Source organism: Camelus bactrianus, chromosome 20 (assembly GCF_048773025.1).
Source record: "Camelus bactrianus isolate YW-2024 breed Bactrian camel chromosome 20, ASM4877302v1, whole genome shotgun sequence".
Taxonomy (NCBI): Eukaryota; Metazoa; Chordata; class Mammalia; order Artiodactyla; family Camelidae; genus Camelus; species Camelus bactrianus.
In genome coordinates this window covers 33,805,767-33,820,833 of record NC_133558.1, presented here as the reverse complement: position 1 = coordinate 33,820,833, position 15,067 = coordinate 33,805,767, and the positions used below count along the sequence as shown (strand labels likewise).

General features: G+C 42.8%; 1 long non-coding RNA gene across 2 annotated transcripts in view; it reads right to left on the bottom strand.

Moving 5' to 3' along the window:
- Positions 1–15,067, bottom strand: part of LOC123613911 (uncharacterized) — a 380,673-nt gene that overhangs the window by 26,451 nt on the left and 339,155 nt on the right. Inside the window, exon 5 of one of the 2 annotated variants that reach the window (XR_006721338.2) lies at positions 8,373–8,528. The exons of the other annotated variant lie outside the window; for it this stretch is intronic. This is a non-coding gene — a long non-coding RNA (uncharacterized LOC123613911). The remainder of the gene's footprint in view (positions 1–8,372; positions 8,529–15,067) is intronic. 2 annotated transcript variants of the gene reach the window in all.

The window sequence follows — 15,067 nt, the reverse complement described above, 5'->3', positions numbered from 1 at the left end:
TCTTGGAAATGAATCTTGTAGTAAATATTCTCTTTCCTGGAACACTTTTCATGTCCAAGGAGAGGCTCACTGAAAGCTGTGTGAGGTGCAGAATTCCATTCTGACGTTTTTAGGGAGTTGCATTTGCAGGGGAAAAAAAAGAGCTCAGGCGGTGGGATTACAGATACTTTGGATTCTCTGGGAAACCCCTGCAGGTGAAAAAGTTACAACGAGCTGAACAATGCCAGAAAAAAGAAAATGCTTCCAGGATTTCCAGTACACTGGGCTTTAGAAACACACACAGAATTGAAGAGAATCCAGCATACACAACACTTCAAAGCAACAAACACAGATGAGAATTGGAGGGGGTGCCTACCGAAGACTGCTGGTTTTCCAGAAGCCAAATTTTCAAGAAAGTGATCGGTAACCTACTCAATCTGATTTTTTTTTTTAATTTCACAGGAAGTCATTGTCTGAAATGACAAATTCGAAGAGTTCCATCTCCTCCTTGGAGATTCCTGCTGGTTAAAAAGTCTGCAACAGATAAAAACTGTTCATAGGAAACTAATTTGCTGGACAGCATGACAAACTGATTACTGAAGTGCAAATTAAATGTTCAGGTAAGTGATGGATGCACATAAGTTGAAACCAAGTGAGATTCTAAAATCTATGCTTGAGAGTCTATTCCATTTCTGGAAAGTTCCAACCCCAAACCTACTTTCTGAGGCCTTATGTTTCATGTCTAGACCCACCCACCACAAAAATCCTGGTTGTCCAGCCATCAAGTCCAGCTTTTCCTGGGAAGGGAAAACTTTAAATTAGAAAGAGAAAAGAAGCAACAGAAGTTAAGTAATTAGATACTGTTTGCTCACTATTCACGCGGTGACTCACTGGGAACCTTACATGCATTAGTGCCTTCAATAATTATGATCACATGAACAATAGTCTTACCAGGTTCCTTATTCTTATTCTCAGTACACAAATGAAGAAACTGAGGCCCAGGGATCAGTAATCTGTTCTAGGCCACACAACTAATAATAATCTCTATTTTTTTTCACCATTTACATTATTTTTATCTAATCAGAAGTTTTCAACCACATGCAGCATCTCTTCTCCTGCCCCTAAGGAACATTTGGAAATGTGGGGAAGGTTTTTTGTTTGTCACACTTTTGTGTGATCTTTTCTGTTTGTTGGTGTGTGGTCAGGTGTCCCACCCTACCTGCAAAGTCTGGACAGCACTGCCCAGAGAAATGAGCCTTCCCCTGGCCCCTGCATACCTCCTTTGAAAAACACTGCTTGAACTCTAGAGGTTGGATGACTTCTGCCTGTGAGTTAACTATGAATTAAAGAATAGTTCATTTGTCTGAGTTTTATTTTAATCACATCCATCTAGCCCAGTCATTAAGAATATCTGGATCCAGACACAGGAACTGAATATTATTCCATCACAAAATGCAAATATTTGGCCAGCGAGACAGCCCAGGCTGACTGATTTTAGATCAAAGTCTGATTTTCTTTGAATTTTTTTAAATAACTGAAAACAAGGAAATCTCTTTCATTTGCAGTCGTTGCTTGAACCGTTCCAATGAGCCTGGTGCGACTGGTTAAGTTCACACATGTTCTGACTCTAACAAACCTGTCACGTGTAAGTGCAAACATATGGTAAATCATCGTGTGTAGCAACTACAGTTTGAGGTTTCAGCAAATACACTGGAAGCGTTACATCAGAAAATGCTACACTCAGAAGGCATCGCCCTGAAGTTGATACGTGCATCCCCAAAACGCATCCCTGTTCGGCGCACAGTTGTCATTCCTCCCTGCAGATGTCTCTACATTCTTTTCCATATCTTCAAATGTATTCTCTATGAGGAGTTTTCTAGGGTCAATTGTTAGTTCATTACATTCAATTTGATTGACAAAAAATGCTCACATCATGTGACAGAATAGAGAAGAATAATGCAGAAACCTGCCCAAAGGTGGATAATCTTCTGGATAAAAATTTACCTGGTTAAAATCTAGGTGCCATCATAATTCTTAAGCTAACAGCCCCGTGTGCCTTAAAAACTGAAACTGACGGTTCCTTCCAAAGTGGAGCTCAAAAAATATGCCCAAGGTCATTAGACCGGCCACACAGGATGCTGTGCATTTAAAACTCGACCTTCTGGTAGAGCTCTCTTGGAAATCAATTTTACTGTGTTATAGTCCCATTTTGTATTTATCTCCACACAATTTGCTTCATGGCTTTATTTGCTTCTGATTTGCAGGGTACACATTTTACTCCCGAAAGACCCTGCAGAATAAAGTGGTCCCCTCACTCTGAGCTCAAATGAACTGATGTGAACCTCGACAGAGGCATCAAGAATCTGGCAGACTAGAGACGCAGAGCTGTAGAGCTGAACACTGCCCGGGACGCCAACTTACAGCAGGAACTGTGAGGGCACAGGTGCCCTGTCTTCTCTTCGGCTCACCAAGCTGTCATGATTACTTGTATAAGCATTGATGACCAAAGAGTAAGGGGACATTTTCCTCCATGTAGCAAATGAGACCAGAGGAAAGGACCAGTGGAAAGGCTCAGACCAAGGAGCCAAGAAGCCTCTATTCTGGGCAACTCTGCAAATTCCCAGTTGTGTAGTTTTGGGCAAATCACTTGATATCACTGAGCCTGAGGATCTTCATCTATAAAATAAAGACGTTCAGCTTGTTAACATCTATCATTCTTTTCACTTAGCATCTTGTATTGTTTTAAGGAATCAGATGGAAAGTGATCTCCTATAAAAGATACCAAAGCTAAGAAAATCAGCAGCCTGACTGAAAGAAGCTGGACTGGAGACAGCTTCCAGCTTTAGAAGTCTGGATTCAAGACAGAAGTTGACTTACAGCATCAAAACCTTTACAAACGTGGCCACTCTCTACTCTTCCCATTGAGTGTTTCACCTCCACTTCGTTGCTCACAGTCCAATCAAACTTCACTATTCATTACAACAGGGGTCAGGACTGCTCTCAAATCAACCTAGTTTTATACATTTCCTTCAAAGTTTCCACTTCAAGAGACTCCTTGACTTAAATTAGAAATAGATTCCAGGATTCCCTGAGTATTAAACCAGGTGGTCCTTCCTTCTGTCAAACATGTTTGTCCTGCACCATGGTTTTAAGCCCTGTCCCTTGTGTTCCCTTGGCTCAGTCTAAACAGAAACACCCTCAATGTCTCTGCCTTCCTCTTACAGAGAGTTTATGATTTATTCCATAGATAAGATGTCCTTGGGAGGAAGCCAGAGGTCACTCTTGCTGTCAAACAAAATCTTTGTCAATATTGAAATGAGAACTAATTTGACTTAAATCTAAGTTGACAGGAGTAAAAAGGACTCAGTACTGGAATAAATCCACCAACGATGTCAGAATTGAAAGATGACCATAACAAAAGTACATCCTCAGTCTGAGGGTAGTTTTAAAGAATTTGGTAACAGTTTAGAGCACCATAAGAGAAGCAACAATAGTAGGAATTCTAGGCAGTGTTTTCTAGTTATGCCTGGAGAGAGTACCATTTCTTCAAATGAGTACATTTTATAATCAATTCCTCTTCTGGATGAAAGATACTTTTCTGTTTTGGAATTTAACAGAAGTGCACTTAAAGGACCTAACCATTAAAAAAAAAAACAAATTATGGCATAAGTTTATAAATAATTCTATAGAGTTTATTTTATGTGGTCCTTTTCCAGAACAACAGCAACTACATTCCCTCACTCCATCGTGGGTGGTTTATTATATCGTTGGCTTGGTTCCACCCTGTAAGTAAGGAAATGCTATTTAATGATAATTGACATTGTTATGGCAAATGTTTTGATTAGTATCATAATCAAGATCTCAGTTACACAATTATCATTATTATTCCTGTTTCATCTTGATAACAAGATGGGTCACTTAGTGATCCCAGAGACCTGTTGCCTTAACCATTGATTGCCTGATGGTAAACTCAGAATTTCAGCAGTATGTGTCAGAGCATAGGCAACATGGCACTGGGGGACCCACTTATCCCATTTGCCTGCTCGTTTTACAATTTTGATGCTGCAAGTTTCATGTCCTGGGAAATCCGTCAGGCTCAGGCAAATGGGGACAGTGAGTCACCCCATGTGGTGGAGTGGGGCTAGGGTGTAAGGGTCAGAAAACCCATCTGCTCTGACCCTGTTGCTTTCTCTATCTGATGGCAACTTTCTAAGCTGCAGTGTCCCACTTATAATAATTTGTTTAATTTGTCTTTAAAAACCTCTTTATAGTAATACACTGGAGTGTCTTTTGAAAACTACCGAATTATATACAAATATTAGATCTTTTCTTTTTTTTTCTTACAAAGCAGCAGCCCAAACAGCTATGCCCATCTCCCTGAGAGCCTGGGATCATCACAGCGTCTGTCCAACATCATCAGATACTACGGTTCATTGAGGTGATGCTAGGCGTGAAGTTTTGGTGTCACAGTTGTGAAACTTACTTAACACCCACGGAAAAGTTGTCTCCTCGATTTATATCTGAGCAGTTGTGTGGATTGGGAGAAAGAACAAGGAATTCAGTTCCATCTCTTTTGTGTGTTAACAGTATCGTTTGGTTGGGGTGACTCATCTACATTTCTTAGCTTTTGTGTCTTCATTTGAAAAATAGAAAAGAGTTCCTGCATAACACGTCTCAAAGGGTGGTTTTGATTATGAAATGCAAAAATGTAAAAACCACCAAGTGATACATAAACACAATGCAAAAACATATTATTATTATTATTATTATTTATAATAGATACCACATATTATAACACTGTATGTAAGTCATAGATATCAATTCCAAGATGTATACTAGGAATGTGTTCTCAGCTATGAGTCCATGATATTCAACGTTCAGTGTGTTTAGGGAGGAATTATGAACTTATCTGCACACAGAATGATAAAAATGACAAGACTCTTAGATACCATCTAGTCAAACTCCTGAAGTATAGACATGGTACCTCGATGTCCTAAAATGCAGAGTGAATTTGATCTGTTTCCACAGCTGATTGGAGATGGAGCCACACTTGAACTCCAGTTTCTTGGCTCTGAGTTCAAGTCTCTTTCATTTTACTTCTTAGATTTTCCTCCCAAGGCCTTACAAGTCACTGCCTTTGATTTTGTGCCTGGAGCTAGTTATTCTGTACATGTTTATCTCGTTCTCCTAGAAAGACTAAACCTCTCAGTCTGAGAAACCACCAAGATGGTTCAAAGCACTTAATACACAAAAGGATTGAAAGTAAATCTTTAATTCTTTAGTCAATAAGTGGCTCCTAATACAGGAAGGGTGGTCAGCATCTGGCCAGCCCTTCTGAGTTCACATCCATCACTTATCACCCCTGTCCTCCAGCCACCTCCTACGTCAATGTCAACAAGCCAGGTAAGTCTACGTGAGAGAGAGAGATCAGAAATAGACACGGACGAAGCTGGGTGCATAAGCAAGAGAGACAAGGTAGAGCACCTACTGCGTAAATGTTTGACCTCAGTCACTCAGACTGACCTGCAGTTGAGAGTGGAAAAGTACTCAAGGGGAACTTAATGAAATCAGAAGTGGATTCTGCCAGGAAGCTGTGATGAGGAGCTGGAGGGGATCCTGAAAGGGGAAGGGGCAACCGGATGCTTCTCTGAAGACCGAGGATGAAGCCAGAACTTGGCTCTCTGTCTAGATGATCAGAACGATGGAAATGATGATGCTGCTGGTCATCACATAAATGCTCACCGTGCACGAGGCATGATGCTAAAGGCTCCAAACACAACAGACCAGGTGAGCCTCCCAACAACACAATGGAAACCTTGGTTTTTAAAGGTAAAGCAATTTGCCGAAGGTCACATATCCATGAAGCAGCAGAAATATGAGTCCAGCTCACCTCTCTTTGACTGCAGACCCCATGTTCTTAACCCCTGAATTCATTGCTTTTCACCAGCTATCTTTTAGACAAGGCTTCACCTCCCTTTAAAACTCAAATGTCTCCTCAACTCTACCACCTTTACAGATTCCCACCTTTGAAGAGCTTTTCTCCTCCAACTGCGATGACATCCATGAACCCCTTACATAACTCAATTGTATTTGCATTAATTTATCAGTTTATACTCTGTTTCTCTGGCTCCACTGAGAGCTCCTGGAATACAAGAGCTCTATTTTATTCTACTTTGCATCTTCTTGCTTGGCCATCAGCGTCAACTCCATCACCATCATAAGTGGTGACCAAATGGAACATTGAGATAACACTGTCTTTTAAGGCAAATTTTCTATACAATAGTATTGTTATTGTTAGTTTTTCAATGCCAAGTAGGCTTTGAACATGATAAAGCTACAATTTGACAGTGATGGAAATTAAGAGGAGATAATGATTACAGACATGTTTCTTCCCCAACCCCAGGAGAGCCAATTTAGAGGAACATTCTTGAAGTTTGAAAGGAAGTTCTTAAACTGCAAGCAACATGTAGAATTTATTATGCCAGTTATTTATATGAGCTGAAAGGCAAAAACAGGCACAGGAGGGTTTAGATATATTCAAAGATGGGCCCCACATAATGCATTGTTGCCAACAAGTTAGACTGGTTCATAATTCGTGAAGGAAATGGTCCTCTTCCTTATAAAAAGCCCTTTGGTCCCAATATTGAAGCTGAGTGAGAGATTAATAGCAATTTGTCAGATTGCATTTGGTCCTTCTATTTATAATGGCTTTTCGCTTTTGTACTTGCATTTTTGTCCCCCTCATAGGCTGAGCCAGAACTGGCACCAGGACTAAAATTTTGAGGTTAGTGACAGTGAGTCAGCCATACCTCGCACACAGCAGACACTCAGTAAATAGCTCTGAGCAACAACCCGGACGACAGAAAGCTTGACTGCTCTTCTGTGGGTCCCAGAGGACACTTTCCAAAACCTGGTGGGACTCACAGCCTTCAACACCAGGGCTACAGATCATTGGAGCTCTTTGCTCAAAATCTTTTGCTCAAACTACAGTATTTAAGATACTGATCTTCGTAATCACGTTTCACTTACCGATATCATGGAGTCATTCCCTGACAATTTCTGAGTATCAGCATGATTGGACCCAAGTCTCTATGAAGTCTCTAAATCTCAAAGAGTCTACAAAAGTACTTGACGTGTCCCTTCTCCTTCCCATCCCAGTCTCCACGTGCCCTCCCACCAAAGACCCACTAAAGGAAAGACACCAGTTTAATTCAGAAAGAAGTAGGGACAAACCGCACGTTCCCTGGATGGTCCTTTCCAGTTACTTTGTTACTGACTATTGAACAAATTATCTTTAATAAAAAACTTATTTACTAGACTTCCATACATGTACTTAGCACTAGCTACTTCATCAAGGAAGGCTCTCGTGTTATGTATCATAACCAATTCTCCCAAAATCGTATTATTGCACGTAATTTCACTTCCCTCCAGAACTAACAGCAAAGCTGGTTAAGCTGCAATTACCAACACAACCGCAGTCTGAAATTAGATGTGTATTTCCACAGGCCCTTCTCATTTCGCCCAGCTCTCTGTGGGCACAGGGAGCGCGATGTTAAAATGCTTAAGATCAAGGTAATCAGATCACCGCTAAGTAAGTAAAATGGACTTGCCTATACAAGGTAATACGGCTTCACCTGGGAAGGATGGAGAAACCAAACCACAAGCAGCGCTCCTGCCTGCCGCCCCTGTTGAGTTATTAGCAGCGAAAGAAGGAACCCTTGCCCTTGGCACATAAGCTATCACGCTCGAAATAGATTTTTCCAAAAGTGCAATCTGATCATCCTTGCTGAATGTCTGTAAACTCAGAATTATCGCTCGAGTTCTAAGGTGGACTGAGATTTCTAGAAATAAAAGGCCCATGAGAATGAGTACACGGGTGTGGGCGCGCGCACACACACACACGCACACACACCCGCACACAGCTTAGGAATTTTCAGTGCACCCAGAGGAAAGGACAGCCTGTCTGCTTGAATCGGTGACTGAGTATGAAGTATTTATAGAGCTTTTAGGATGGAACCTACACTGTCCTGGGCCAATGGCAGGAGGGGGATGGTAAAAATGGACGGTACCATCCTTAACCCAAAATGGGAAATAAGACAATTACTAAATAATGTCGTCTGTGACAAATGCTCCATCAGGGGCTGTATTCATACAAATCCACTTCAGCTCAACTTTAGTGTGTCTCCCCTGAGTACAAGGCGCTCTGCCAGGTGTCCTAGGGGATAAAAAGAATAAGGTTCAGGTCTTTTTGTAAAGAAAGGGAGGAAGATGAGGGACATAATCTCACTGTGCTTCAGCCCCCTGGCTGGTTGCCCAGCAGAACGGTTCCCCGGGCAAACTCCATTCTGCACATGAGGAGCCTGAGGTTCAGGGGAACTGATCCAGGACGTCACCTGTCTGGGAGTCAGGGTGCTGTCTGGGAAGGCCTTGTGGACTTGGTCCTCGCACTGGACAGCCTCCTTCCTGATCACTCACTGGAACTTGGAAATCAGGCCTCGGGTTCCCACAGGCTGGTCCAGAGCTGGTCTCATGACTCGTCCCTGGTTCCTCTGCAAAATGAAAAACACGGAGCTGATGGTGTGAGCTTTCCACCAATCTAAATTAGCTAAGTTGACGAGATTATCCACTTCCATGAAGCTGTTTCCATTCTCCTTTCCAGGTGTTAGAAGTCCACGAGGGGGTGACGGTAGCTGTCGCTGTTTCGTGATCTTTTTATTTTTTTCCCTAGTAAAATACTCAGAATCCATACTCTGTGGTGCTCTGTGTCAGTTCCTTGTGTATTATTTTGATGTTTTCCTTTTAAATGATGCTTGAAATCCAAAATCTGAGAAGCACTAACTGAATAGACAATTTTGAGGTCCATCTGTGACCTCAAAGTTTGGTAACAGGAGAAATTCTGGAAACCTTCAGTGGATTTTTAAAAGAACTCCACCTTTCCCCCCACAAAAAAAATTCTGCAAGTGCTGGTTTTAGCTCTATATCATTATCCAACACACCTCCGACCATATGTTTTGGACAAATCGCCTGAACCACAGGAAAATATCCTATGTTTGACCTCCGTAGAGCCTGACCCTGCTGAGATATCTTCCATGATGTGAGGAATAAGAACCACTTGTAGGAAAGGAAGACAGAGCTGCTGGGGAAGGACATCAAAAGGAAAAGAGTGTGACTCCTGGCTAGTTTATTTTTCTACGTTCAAGGATGAACCCAGCTCACCCACTGCAGTTTGCCTTTTGGGAACCTAGGAGGCTACAGTGCAGCTGTCAACAGCCTCCAACCTCAACATCAACAACTCGCTCAAGCCTCACCTCTTCCAAACCATGTTATCAGGCAGGATGGAGAGAGGAATATTGGTGTGTCAATAACTGAAAAAGAAATGAATCTCATTTTAGCGTCATTCCCTCTATTGCTCTGGCTAATAATAAAGAACAACGGTGATGGGGGTGGTGGCCGTGAGTTAAAGATGAGAAAAGATTATTGCTCAGCTAGAGAGGCAAGAACCTGGACTTTTCTGCCTTAATGTCTTTTATGCCAATGCCGTGTTTCCTTCTCTCCAACTCAAAGCTTTGGAAAGATTTTAACAAGAAGGACAAGAAGTCACAAAGTATCATGTGGCTTTCGGTTGTGAGTCGTTGCAGTCATGCCAGGAAAGTGGCTGCACTGGTGCTCCCAGGTCCCAGCCCCTCCTGAAGATGAGGTCACACCGTGCGCCACAGTCCACCTGTCACCCATCACGTATATGCAGCAGGTGGCAGACAAAAGCCCTGGGCTGGTTAAGGGAAGAGGGCTTGTTTATTTACCTTTGTTGTCCCCACTCCTAGGACAGTTCCTGGCACCTACTGGCTGTGCAATAGAGCCTCAGAATAGACTAAGTAGCGGGGAGGGCATAGCTCAGTGGTAGAGCGCATACTTAGCATGCACAAGGTCCTGGGCTCAATCCCCAGGGCCTCCTCTAAAAAGAAATAAACCTAATTACCTTCTCTCCTCAAAAAAAAAAAAAAAAAAAAAAAAGAATAGAATAAGTAAATGGAGAATGTGAAATGTGTGCAAAAACTATGCATGGAGTAAAAAACGGAATGCACTGTCTTAGTCCTGTGTGTTCATTGATGGTCAAGACTGAGGCCATTTCTTCGGGAAAAGTTATAGTAATGGTATGATTACTCAAGGTTCATTTTTGTCTATATGACTGTCTTTGTTAATCTCTCTCTGCCTCTGTGGTATGTGAGTACCTGTCTCTTCCTTCCTCTCTTTCCCCATTTTTTTTAAAATTTGGGGTCGGGGAAGGTCATTTGGTTATTTATTTTTAGAGGAGGTACTGGGGATTGGACCTGAGGATCTCCTGCATGCTAAGCACACGGTCTCCCGCTGCAGCCATCCCCTCCCCTCCCTGCACTGTTGTTTCTTGCTTACCTTTTCTCAGGGGCTTGGAGGAGTCACAACAGAAAAGTTTCAGAGGAAAACAGCTTCTAACCCAGTGCTTCCTTTGCAGACAAAGGATCAGGCTCATTCCTATAACCTGATTTAGCTTTTCTGCCCCTTCTTTGTCTTTTGAGCACCTGGCCCTACCCCTTCCCTTCTCTGGCAGCCAGGCCCTGGCCTTGTAAGCTCAGAGAACCCTCCGCAACTTCTGTCATTTATTTTGCCCCTGAGACTCCCTGGGAGGCCACTAGGAACTGTCAGTGGAGGATGTGAAGGTGTGCTCTGGAGGGTTTGCAAAATTGCCGGGCATTAAAGGAAAACTCGAGGCAAAAATCACCCATATCCTTTATTAAATGAGGCTTGTCATCACGTTCAAAGGACAAAGAGAGCCCTGTGTCATTTACGAGTGTCTTCAATTTGATTTTTCTCACATGCTGCTTCTTAGACTGCTGGTCCAGGTTGTTAAAGGAAGAGGAGGTACCACAGTTCAGCAGCCTCTAATGTGGAAGTGAATGATTCTCTGATTTCCCCTCGTCACGGGACATCCCTTCCCACTCCCAGGAGCACACCCTGCCGTGGTCGGCTCTCGCTTTGCATACCAGCCTCCCACTGACCTGGGACCATGTCCGGAATCACAGCCTCAGTGCGCACATCCGTGGGCACCGCTGCCTCCTGCCAGCGCCTCGCTGGAGCCAGACCCCTGGCTTTCCCTCCTGCTCCTGGCAGACTTCCTTCAGATACAGATTCTGCACCAGGGGTAGTTCCTTCCATGTAGCCTCAGCTTCACTATGTCTGCAGGACCTGTCGCCTTCAAGGGCGCCACATGCTTTGCTGACGTCATGAGCATAGCGTCCCTCCAACATCTGCATATTTTTGCCCATCCTTCAAGCCCTGGATCAATGCCACCACCTTCACGAAGCCTGGCTCACTATGTACCAGTGGCAAATTCTAGCTCTTCATTTCCCGTAGTAATTTTTGCTGTGGGCATCTGAAAAATGACTTCTGTGCACACTACCTGGATTCTGTCATTTATAAAACAAGATACATAATACACACCCAAACAGGCTGATAAGAGGAAAGAATAAAGTAACATATGCAAGCACCTGGCACAGAGTGGGCAATCAGTACATCTTGGTTTCTTTTATTCATATGTTACACATTTTATTTTCATTAGAGTTAATTGTGTATATATCTCATCTGCAATATATCATAAGCTCCCCGAGAAAAGGCACCATCTTATTCATCTTTGTAAACTGCCTAGCATAGTTCTTTGCATATAGCTTCTGTGAAGTATGTGTGTTCAATGAATAAATCTACCTCTCTGCCTCAGTCTTTTCATCTGTAAAATGGGAATGAAAAAGGAATCATCATTTCAAAGCATTATTATCAGAATGAATTAAAATGCTGTGTGTAAAAACATTTTGACAAATAAAAAGATCAAATGCGAGGCAACTAGGAATTATTGTTTCATATAATATAGGGACAGGAGAGAAGCAACATTACCCAACTTATCCAGTAGAGGGCAGTGACACCCGCATGGATATTCAGATTCTTCGTTAAGACTCCAAAACCATAAATTAAAAAGTGAGAAACACTTTGGTATTATGCAAGCAAAATAGAGCAATTTTTTTCTGGATTTGGCTGTTTTTTCATCTCTTTTACTATTTGTGCAATTTATCTGTGTAGGAAGGACTTTCAGCTTCATTGGGTGTTTCTAGTGTGGGTCGATGACCTGAGGTTTTAATTTCTCTGTTTGAATTTCCACTCGCCCATGCCCAGGGTGAGGAATGATTCCAGCCTAGCCAATGGGAAAGGAATGCTGTTTTGACGAGTCTTATTACCTCGATCTTGAGCAAAAGCATGTCTACAGGGCTGTGGAGGGCTTGGTCCCGATCTGGAAAGCAGCCTGCAAGGGTTTCCATGCTGGGGGGAGGGGCCAGAGGAAGACGCGGACAAACAACGCTGACCGTTGTTCCCTTGGCCCGCTGTGGCTCCCCTTAGTCTGCTCTGTGAAGACACTGAATCCATTGACGAAGCCATTGACATTTTCTTAGGAAGGGCTAAGTCTCCCCGAGATAAGGGAGCAGCAGAGGGTGGTGGGGGCACGAATATACTCACTGCACACGCTTCTCCTCGCTCGATTCTGAACTCAGCAAGTTTCAAACAGAAAGATGGCTTGAAGATGTACTTGAGTGTGTGGCCCCTGAGGAATTCATTCATACGAGGCAGTTGAACGTAACTTAGATGAACAAAATTCGAATGATCCGTTGAATGCTCCCTGCGCGTGTCAGGCGCCAGACTAGGGAGGGACAGGTGATACAAAGATGAGATGCGATGCTTACCTTCAGGGAATTCACAGCCCAGACCAGAGTGTCAGGACCCGCGTGAAAGCAATGGAAAATAAGTGCATGCAAATCTAGTGATCGTAGAAATGGCTGCAGTCAGTCATGCTATCATGCTTATTTCCAAAAAGATGAATTTGTTCTAACAATTGTTAAATTAGGGGATGATTTGAGCATAAGGTGAATTTTGCATCTTGATTATGTGTAATTTCATCTGCAAGAAATTCTAGGTGAATGCAAACAAACTGCACCCAGATGAACTGAGCAGTGTAGAAACATACACACACACACACACACACACACCCCTAAACATGCATCCCTCCCTCAGGTCACAGAGTGGACTCTGAACCACAAGCCTCCTCCTCCTCTGTGTCACAACTTTCCATGCCTCCAAATAGCCCTTTCCTCCACGTTGCATAACTCACAAGCTGAACCCTTCAGACCACCACTTCCACAAGCAAACCTCGGGTCTTTTTCAAGGTCAAATTCCATATTTGTTCTAATATTTATGTTATTTCTTAGCTGTTTTGCATGCGTAAAACAATGCCACTCTTTTCATTAATTTTCCATCTTTTTTGAGTTCGTACATCCCTTAAAGTTTTTAAATGTTGTGTCCCTAACTCCGTATTTCCCACAAGTCCGGTGGTTTTCATAGCTTGATTTTGCGGAGCACAGTGAATTTTAGGCGCACATCCGCAGTATTACTGCAGGATGGAGTGTACAGCAAGCCTTGTTGTGCACAAAGCCCAGAGCTCCTGGCCGAGGGGAGGGGAAAAGAGATCCCGGAACAGCCTTCCTTCCCGGGAGACAAACACAGAGCATCGCAGGGACACAGCAGAGGGTGAGCATAGTCTTGCTTTTCCATTCTTCTTAACTTGTTTCATTATAAGACCAACAACAAACAGAAAAGGACTTAAAATGGCTTATAAAGAGCCATTTATTATGGCAAGGCAAAATACATTTGAATAACTTAAAAATTAGGCAAGATGTAAAATTAAAAGAGGAAAAACAAGGTAGATCCTGGCGTCAGGTAAGCTTACAAAAGGCATGTGAAAGTCCCTAGTAAGATCTGCTGGAGCTGAAGCCCATGGCAGTCTGCAGCCATCAGTGCCTGGCTCTCTACTGGTCGATCTGGTCTGGAGAAGATCTGCAGTCTTGGCTGCGACATCCAATGTGGAAGTCACCAGCCACATGTGACTACTGATATCTGCAATGCCGTTAGTGCAAATTGTGACATGCTAAGTGTAAAATACATACTAAATTTCAAAGACCAGTACAGATACACACAAAAAGACGTAAAAATCTCATTTACTTTCCTGTGATTAACACGTTGAAATGACAGAATTCTGTAATAAATGAAACAGAATGCACTTCTAAAATTTTTTTATGCATTTTCTTTTTGTTTTGTTTTCAATAGGGCTACTAGAAAAGTTTAAATAACGTGTGTGCCTCAGGAGGTCTGTGTCTCTCATCGTCTTTCTTTTGGACACCCCTGATCTAGGGGACTCTGTAGACGACACAGGATTATAGATGATCCTCTGTAAAGATCATTTCTGAACAATGTTGAGCTCAAATGATGCTTCCTGCTAAATGTCCGTGATGAAGACTTCTATGTGCGTGGCGAGGGCGAGAGCCAGTTGTTTTCACAATCAGCTAAAACAGGAGTTGCATTAATGTGTCCTTGGGAAAAGCAAGAAGCCTCACCAGTTCATGAACCAAAAGAAAGACTGTCCCACTGTGGGAAGCAAGACACAGGAAGGCAGAGGGATTAATGTGGTGAGCTAGAGTGTAGGGGGCGTGTAGCCCTGGATGTCTGCCCACATCTGCCTCCTCTGCTGCCCCATGAGGATACATGTGTGGGCACCTAGGTGTGTTCTCATATGTGTGCCCATGTGCACGCATCCATGTGTGTTCTCGTGTGTGCATCTGTGTGCATTTCTGGCATCCCCACATGAACACATTTATGTGTTGTGCACCCATGAACATACCTGTGTGCGTGTCATTTCCTACATGTCCCTGTATCTTACACGTATGCCCTGTCTCATGTTTGCCCACATGTACGTGTGTCCTTGTGTGGGATGTGTACCCACGTACATGTGCTTGTGTGTGTACCTCTGTGCAGGTGTGTGTATATTATGTGTATGTGGCATAGATTACAAAATTGGGTGGGACAGAGAAGTAAGCATGGAAAGATATACTCAGCCCAGAAAGTAAAGGGTTTTAGATAAACAACATGGATTTACTGTATGGGAGTTAAATTCGATATCTTATAATAACCTACAATGGAATATAATCTGAAAGAAAAAACAAAAAGCAAAACAAAAGAA